Here is a 7658-nt window from a genome sequence, read left to right as displayed (position 1 = left end):
CCATTTTACAGATGAGGAAACTGAGGCACAGATAAGTTAAATAATTTGCCCTAAGTTACACACCAGGCAACTGCAAAATAGGCAATTAGAAAACCAAGATTAGAACCTAGATCCTCTGATTCTGAGGCCTGTGCTCTAGAGAAAGAGTGAAAGTGTATATGTTTGTGTGTGTAAGAAGAAGGACCTTATTGTCATTTGTATTTCATGGTTGCTTTGCTGCTTTTTTATGGGAGATCACTGTCGGAGAAGCTTGCAATTCATAAGACAGATCCTGCTGGATGGAAAAATAAACCCTAGCGTGGCTCACTGGAAAGAGCACGGGCTTTGGAGTCAGAGGTCATGGGTTCGAACCCCGGCTCTACCACTTGTCAGCTGTGTGACTTTGGGCAAGTCACTTAACTTCTCGGTGCCTCAGTTACCTCATCTGTAAAATGGGGATTAAGACTGTGAGCCCCACGTGGGACAACCTGATTCCCCTGTGTCTACCCCAGCGCTTAGAACAGTGCTCGGCACATAGTAAGCGCTTAACAAATACCAACATTATTATTACATCTCTGATGTAATGTTTGCTGAATATGAGTGTTGGGGAACCCTGGTGGCCTGGGAGACCTTCAGGATGTACTTGGAAAGCAAGGAAAAGGAGGTCAAAAAGTTCATCAGTGATGGTATATAATTTCTTTCTCTCTGCGAAATTAAATTTTAGTTGCTTAAATGTCTGCTCTCCTCTAGTCTCCCCAGGGACTTAAAATTCATTGTTAAGTGTCTCATTTTTTTAACCATGGCACACCTTTTGGAGTAGGATTAAAGAATAAGGGCCTTTGCTTTTCATTTTTCTTGATTACAATCATTCTCTTCCTTTTAACTTTGAATAGTTCTTAGTTCAAATATTTCCTTCAAGCCAGCTGACTCTGGCTGCTAACCATATCACAGTTCAGAGTGACCAGCTTGGTATGAATTATAACCATTCAAGATTAATCCATCAGTCATATTTATTGAGCACTTACCGGGGGAGTAAAATATAACAGATAAGATCATTTAAGAGGGCTCCCTCAAAAATATCCATATAGACTGTAGCACTTTTTAAAGGGGGTAGTAATGGGCTACTGCGTTCACTGAATGAAAGTAAATATCCTCAAGGTTTTATACTTCCAATTTCCATTTCAGCACTTCTGCATCCCCTAAGCACTTGTGAACTCACAACCTCCTGTAGCACTTAGATACATGTCTTACATACCCTATACCTTAAGCTCAAATTCTTTTCTTTCCACCTCCTTTCCCTCTTCCTCCTCCTCCTCTTCCTCCTCCCCTCTGTAAATTACTTCAGTGTCTGTTGTTTACCTACTCTAGTGTATTCTCCCAAGTGCTTAGAACAGTGCTCTGCACACAGTAGGCATGCAGTAAATTCCCCTGATTAACTCATCAAGCTTAAACAAGTAAATCACTCTGAGGAGTACATGATACAGGTGCATCTTTGTTAAAGTTTGTTTGATTCGTGTACAGGAGTCTCTGGGCACCTTTCTTTGAGCATACTCGACCCAAACTGCTTTAAGGCACATTTGTTTTCTTGGAGGATTTTGCCAAATAGCAGGGCAGCTGGCTCAGTGGAAAGAGCCCGGGCTTGGGAGTCAGAGGTCATGGGTTCAAATCCCAGCTCAGTGGCTTGTCAGCTGTGTGACTTTGGTCACTTAACTACTCTGTGGCTCAGTTACCTCATCTGTAAAATGGGGATTAAGACTGTGAGCCCCATATGGGACAACCTGATCACCTTGTATCCTCCCCAGTGCTTAGAACAGTGCTTGGCACATAGTAGGTGCTTAACAAATGCCATCATTATTATTATTATTAAAAACAGCAGTCCTCTGGGGAATCACTCCTCCAGGAGAGTGGCAAGGAAGAGATGTGACTTTCTCTGAGTTTTTTTGTGTTTTGGGGTTTTTTTTGGTAATTTAAAATTCAAAGTGAATTATTTGGGATTTTCCTGGCTGATGAGTTTCTTTTGAGGTTTGGGGTTGCTATTCCATAATGAAAATATGAATTAAAATGAAATTTAGAAATAAATCACAGAACACCAGTCCCCATCCTCTGAATTCACTGCCACCAGACAGCATGCAGGTCACTGATCCCTGGACAACCATTTCCCAGGATATTTTTGGCTGATTTTACGTATTTCCCACATTTTAATTATTTTAGGAATGCATTGGTGAATCCACCATATCCATTAATCTATATTAATATAATAGTAAGATAATTATATCACTCTCATCCTTTAGCTCCCCATTAATTGTTGTGTTGGTCAAAAAATCCTGACCAATCAAGGTATTTATATTGGTATTTACTGAGCATTTACTGTATGCAGAGCATTGCACTAAGTGCTCAGAAAAGTACAAGACACAGAGTTGCAACCTCCTGCAAGGAGCTTCCGGTTTACAAGGGGAGATAGACATTAAAATAGATTAGGGATAGGAAAAATAGTAGAGTATGAGAATATTTACATAAGTATGTTGAGGCTAGGGTGATTTTAAAAGTGACCAACCTGTTTATCTTATATCTGCCTCAGCGCTTAGTAATAATAATAATGATGATGCGCTTACTATGTGCCAAGCACTGTTCTATGTGCAAGAGTGCTTGGCACACAGTAAGCACTTAACAAATACCACCGTTATTAGTATTATTATCAAAATGGAGGTAATGAAGCTCTTACCTAATGAAGATTTGCATTGCAAGCTCATTCAAATATTCCAACTTTGGAAAATATTAACTAAAAAAGACAGGTTTTTCCAGAAACTGAACACCACCAGTTCATATTTATAAAGCTTTTTCTCCTGCATATTGGAGGGAAAAACGTAAGTCTATATAATGGGAAAGCAACTAAGATAAAACAAATTAAACAAAATTAATGTTAGCAGTAAATGTAAACCAGTTATTTCTAACAAATAATAGTCAATTAGTCAAATTGTCAATTTTTGTATCTCTGTGATCCTAGAAAACAGCCAATTGTAATAAAATGGAAAAAATTCCAAACACAAATCTTGCATGTAAATTTAAATTTTGAAATTGATGTAAATTACATTTATCAGCCACCTTTAAGTCCTTACATATTTATTTATACCCTCACTTGATGTCATACAAATGTACATGTGTATGCTCAACTGTGATTACCCCATTTAATATTTTTTATTTTTCTCCGCATTAAAGTGTAAAATTTTTGTGCACAGGGAATGTGTCTCATGGTTCTGTTGTACTTTGTCAAGAGCATTCAGTAGATATCTTTACTACTTCTACCCACCTTCCTCCTAAAGTTGTGGACTTAATAGCTATTGAGGTTGGACTTGACTTATTTTGTGTAAATTTAAAGTTCTGGAACCGAATATATGTTAAAAGGTACCCACCATAGTACTTAAGTATTTAGTCCTGTCCCCAGCCTTTTTGAACATATATATTTTTATGTTTTTGTACAATCCATTTATTCAGCTATTCCATCTAGATGGATTTGATTTGTCATATCCGTTTCCTGCTCCCACTATTTGTAAATATTTTTTGTCTTGCTTGTCCACTCTATTAGATTGTAAATGCCTTGGGAATGGGAAGCATGTCTTATTTTGTGCTTAGTACAGGGCTTAGCATTCAATAGGAATTCAGTAAATATTACTGATGGATAGATTGTTTAATTGAGGTATGCAAAATACAGAAACCCTATTCCGGGAATCTGGGTGTCCATTATTCCTCCAAGATTATTGAGTTACCATTGTAGCCTAAATACAAATATTTTGATCCCAAACTTCTGTTTATCAGGCTCCAAATTAGAATGAGTAAACCTGACTTTTGAAAATGCATCCAGTGCAAAAGAATGATGGAAATGTTTTATTTTTTAAATACTCTCTAGGTCTATGGAAAAAAAAAAGAAAATTGGGCTATTATTCCAGATCTACAGGGATGGTGCAGGAATATATTCGCCTGCCTGGGTGAATCAGGGAGGCCCAGAGGTGGTGGAGAGCCGTGCTGTTGCAGTCAACCTCGGCACAGTCCAGTGGTGTCCAGTGGTTTTTTTTCTCCCAGTTTGGTCTGGCGCAATTCCACAAAACGGTGAGCTGGGGAAGGGGAAGCCCTGGGATGAGGGATAAATGGGATCAGGGGCCGAGGGATTTGATGTGCTCACTGCCTTTAAAGGGGCAGCATGTGTAAATTGCTTACAATCTAGTATCTCATTACCATCCCATGAGCAGCATGCCCATTGCAGGGCTAGGTGTGGGCCAGGGGTTGGCCTAGCCTAGGAAATGGGGTTCCCTGGCAAGGACCTGAGGTTGAGGGTGTCTCCTCACCTCCCTTTGATCTGTGGCCATGGCTGCAGTCCCGTCTCCATTTTCCCCCTTGGCCGAGGGGTCCCCTGCTCCTTTGCCCCACTGTGGCCATAGGCAAGGTTGTGGTGGCTCCTCCCGCTCAGTGACTGTGGCATCTTTCCTCCCCCGTGGCTGAGGAAGAGGAGGAGGAGGAGGAGGCCTCCCTTTCCCTGTGGGCGAGGTATCTCTCTTACCCCCATGGCTGAGGAGAAGGAGGAGGTCTTTCTCCTCCCTTGTGGGTAAAAGGAGGAGGAGGGGGCATCTCTCTTCCCCCGTGACTGAGGAAGAAGCCTTTCCCCTCCCCTGTGGCTGTTAGAGGAGGAGGAGGAGGTCTCCCTTTCCCTGTGGCTGAAGCATCTCTCTTCTCCCGTGGATGAGGAGGCCTTTCCCCCTCCCTTGTGGCCGAGGAAGAGGAGGAGGAGGCATCTCTCTCTCTTAACCCGTGGCTGAGGAGGAGGAGGGCTTTCCCTTCCCTTGTGGCTAAGAAGAAGGAGGCATCTCTCTCTTCCCCCTTGGCTGAGAAGGAGGAGGCCTTTCTCCTCCCTTGTGGCTGAGGAAGAGGAGGAGGAGGAGGCATCTCTCTTCCCCCGTGGCTGAGAAGGAGGAGGAGTCCTTTCCCCTCCCTTGTGGCTAAGAGGAGGAGGAGGAGGCATCTCTCTTCCCCCGTGGAGGAGGAGGAGGAGGAGTCCTCCTTTTCCCTGTGGCCGAAGTATCTCTCTTTCCCCTTGGAGGGGAGGAGGAGGTCTTTCCCCTCCCTTGTGGCTGAGGAAGAGGAGGAGGCATCTCTCTTCCCCCGCGGCAGAGGAGGAGACCTTCCTTTTCCTGTGGCCGAAGCATCCCTCTTCCCCTGTGGCTGAGAAGGCCTTTCCCCTCTCCTGTGGCGGAGAAGGAGGAGACCTCCCTTTCCCCGTGGCTGGGGAGGGGGAGGAGAGGGAGGCCTTTCTCCTCCCTTGTGGCTGCGGAGGAGGAGACCTCTCTTTCCCTGTGGCCAAAGCATCCTTCTTCCCCCGTGTCTGGGGAGGAGGAGGCCTTTCCCCTCCCTTGTGGCTGAGGAGGAGGAGGCATCTCTCTTCCCCCGTGGCTGAGGAGGAGGAGGAGGAGACCTCCCTTTCCCTGTGGCCGAAGCATCGCTCTTTCCCCGTGGCTGAGGAGGAAGAGGAAGCGGCCTTTCTCCTCTCTTGTGGCAGAGGAGGAGGAGGAGGAGGCATCTCTCTTCCCCCGTGGCGGAGAAGGAGGAGGAGATCTCCCTTTCCCAGTGGCTGAGGAGGAGACCTCCCTTTCCCTGTGGCCGAAGCATCTCTCCTCTCCCGTGGCTGAGGAGGAGGTGGCCTTTGCCCCTCCCTCCCCCTGTGTCAGAAGAGGAGGAGGAGGCGAAGGTATCATCTCCCTTTCCCCGTGTCCAATGCGGAGGCCATCTCTCCTCCCCCGGGGCTGAGGCAGAGGTGTCCTCCCTCCCCCGGTGTCTGCGGAGCAGGAGGCATCATCTGCCTTTGGCGGAGGCCATCTCTGGTCCTCCCCTCGGCCGGTGTGTGAGGACAAGGGGCTCCCCGGCCCCGCGGCGGAGGGAGGAGCGGCCCGAGGGACGGCTTTAAAGGCTGGAGGCGGTGCACAGCGGCTGCGTCAACGGCGAGTGGTGGGGACCGGCCGATCGACCGACCGACCGACCGAGCGAGCCGGCTTGGGGCGCCCCTCGGGCCTCTCCGCCGCGGGGGAGGACGGCAGGGAAGGAGCCGAAAGCCCCGCCGTGCCGCCTCCATTCATCCCCGCCGGCTCCGCCTCCCTCCTGCGGCTCGGAGGGGCCCGGCCGAGGTGAGTGTCCAACCGCCCGGGCCCGCCGCCCGCCCACCAGGCCCAGCCCCCGCCTCGGGCTGGGGAGGCCCGAAGCCTCCCCTCACCTGCAGCCCGGGAAGGCAAGGATTTAAGAAAGGAGGACCCAGGGGGTGCGGGGTGTGTATGTGGTGTTTGTGGGGGGGTGTCGTGTATGTGTGGTGTGTGTGGGGGGTGTGTTTGTGGTGTGTGGGGGGGCCCGCCTCCCCCCCAGGTACGAGGAGCTCCATTTTCGCTCCACCATTTTGTGTGAGGGAATTTCCTCTCCGTGTCGCCCCTGTAGTCTTTCCCCCCCCACCACTGAATTCCTCATCATTCATTCAGTAGTATTTATTGAGCGCGGAGTAGGTGCGGGGCACTGGGCTAAGCGCTTGGACCGGACAATTCGGCAACAGAGACCAGCCCTGCCCATTGACTGGCTCCGGGTGACCCCCATTTTCATTCATTCGTTCGATAGTATTTATTGAGCGCTGACTAGGTGAGGAGCGCTGGGCTAAGCGTTTGGAATGGACAGTTCGGCAACAGGGACCAGCCCTGTCCATTGACGGGCGACCCCCGTTTTCATTCATTAATTCATTGAACAGTATTTATTGAGCCCTTACTATGTGCAGAGCACTGGACTGCGCTTGGAATGGGCAATTTGGCAACAGAGAGAGACCAGCCCTGCCCATTGACGGGCTCCAGGCGACCCCCATTTTCATTCATTTATTCAATAGTATTTATTGAGGTACTACTAGGTGCTGAGCACTGGACTTTGGCAACAGAGAGAGACCATCCCTGCCCAATGACGGGCTCTGGGTGACCCCCATTTTCATTCATTCAATAGTATTTATTGAGTGCTGACTGGGTGCGGAGCACTAGCCTAAGCGCTTGGTCTGGACAATTCGGCAACAGAGACCATCCCTGCCCAACGATGGGCTCCGCGTGACCTCCATTTTCATTAATTAATTCATTCAACAGTATTTATTAAGCCCTTACTATGTGCAGAGCACTGGCCTAAGCGCTTGGAATGGACAATTTGGCAACAGAGAGAGACCATCCCTGCCCATTGACGGGCTCCGGGCGACCCCCATTTTCATTCATTAATTCATTCAACAGTATTTATTGAGTCTTTACTAGGTGCAGAGCACTGGACTAAGTGCTTGGAATGGGCAATTCGGCAACAGAGAGAGACTATCCCTGCCCAACGGGCTCTGGGTGACCCCCATTTTCATTCATTCAATAGTATTTATTGAGCCCTTATGTGCAGAGCACTGGACTAAGCAATTGGAATGGACACTTTGGCAGCAGAGAGAGACCATCCCTGCCCATTGACGGGCTCACAGTCTAATTGGGGGAGACGGACAAAAACAAGACAACATAATCACGATAAATAGAATCAAGGGGATGTACACCTCATTAACAATAAATAGGGTAATAAAAATATATACAAATGAGCACGGTGTTGGGGGGAGGAGCAGAGGGAAAGGGGGCTTAGCTGAGGGGAGGTGAAGA

The 7658-nt window shown here is 47.7% G+C and overlaps 1 protein-coding gene across 1 annotated transcript in view; it reads left to right on the top strand.

The window, feature by feature from the left end:
- The first annotated feature begins 5256 nt into the window (after positions 1-5256).
- The window catches only part of FAM169A (family with sequence similarity 169 member A), a 48254-nt gene continuing 45852 nt past the window's right edge, over positions 5257-7658 (top strand). Inside the window, exon 1 of the mRNA XM_029064167.2 lies at positions 5257-6146. The gene's annotated coding sequence lies outside the window, so the exon portion shown is untranslated. The remainder of the gene's footprint in view (positions 6147-7658) is intronic.

This window comes from Ornithorhynchus anatinus, chromosome 1, assembly GCF_004115215.2.
Source record: "Ornithorhynchus anatinus isolate Pmale09 chromosome 1, mOrnAna1.pri.v4, whole genome shotgun sequence".
NCBI lineage: Eukaryota > Metazoa > Chordata > Mammalia > Monotremata > Ornithorhynchidae > Ornithorhynchus > Ornithorhynchus anatinus.
Note: the sequence above shows the minus strand (reverse complement) of the source record. Positions and strands in the feature narration are given on the sequence as shown.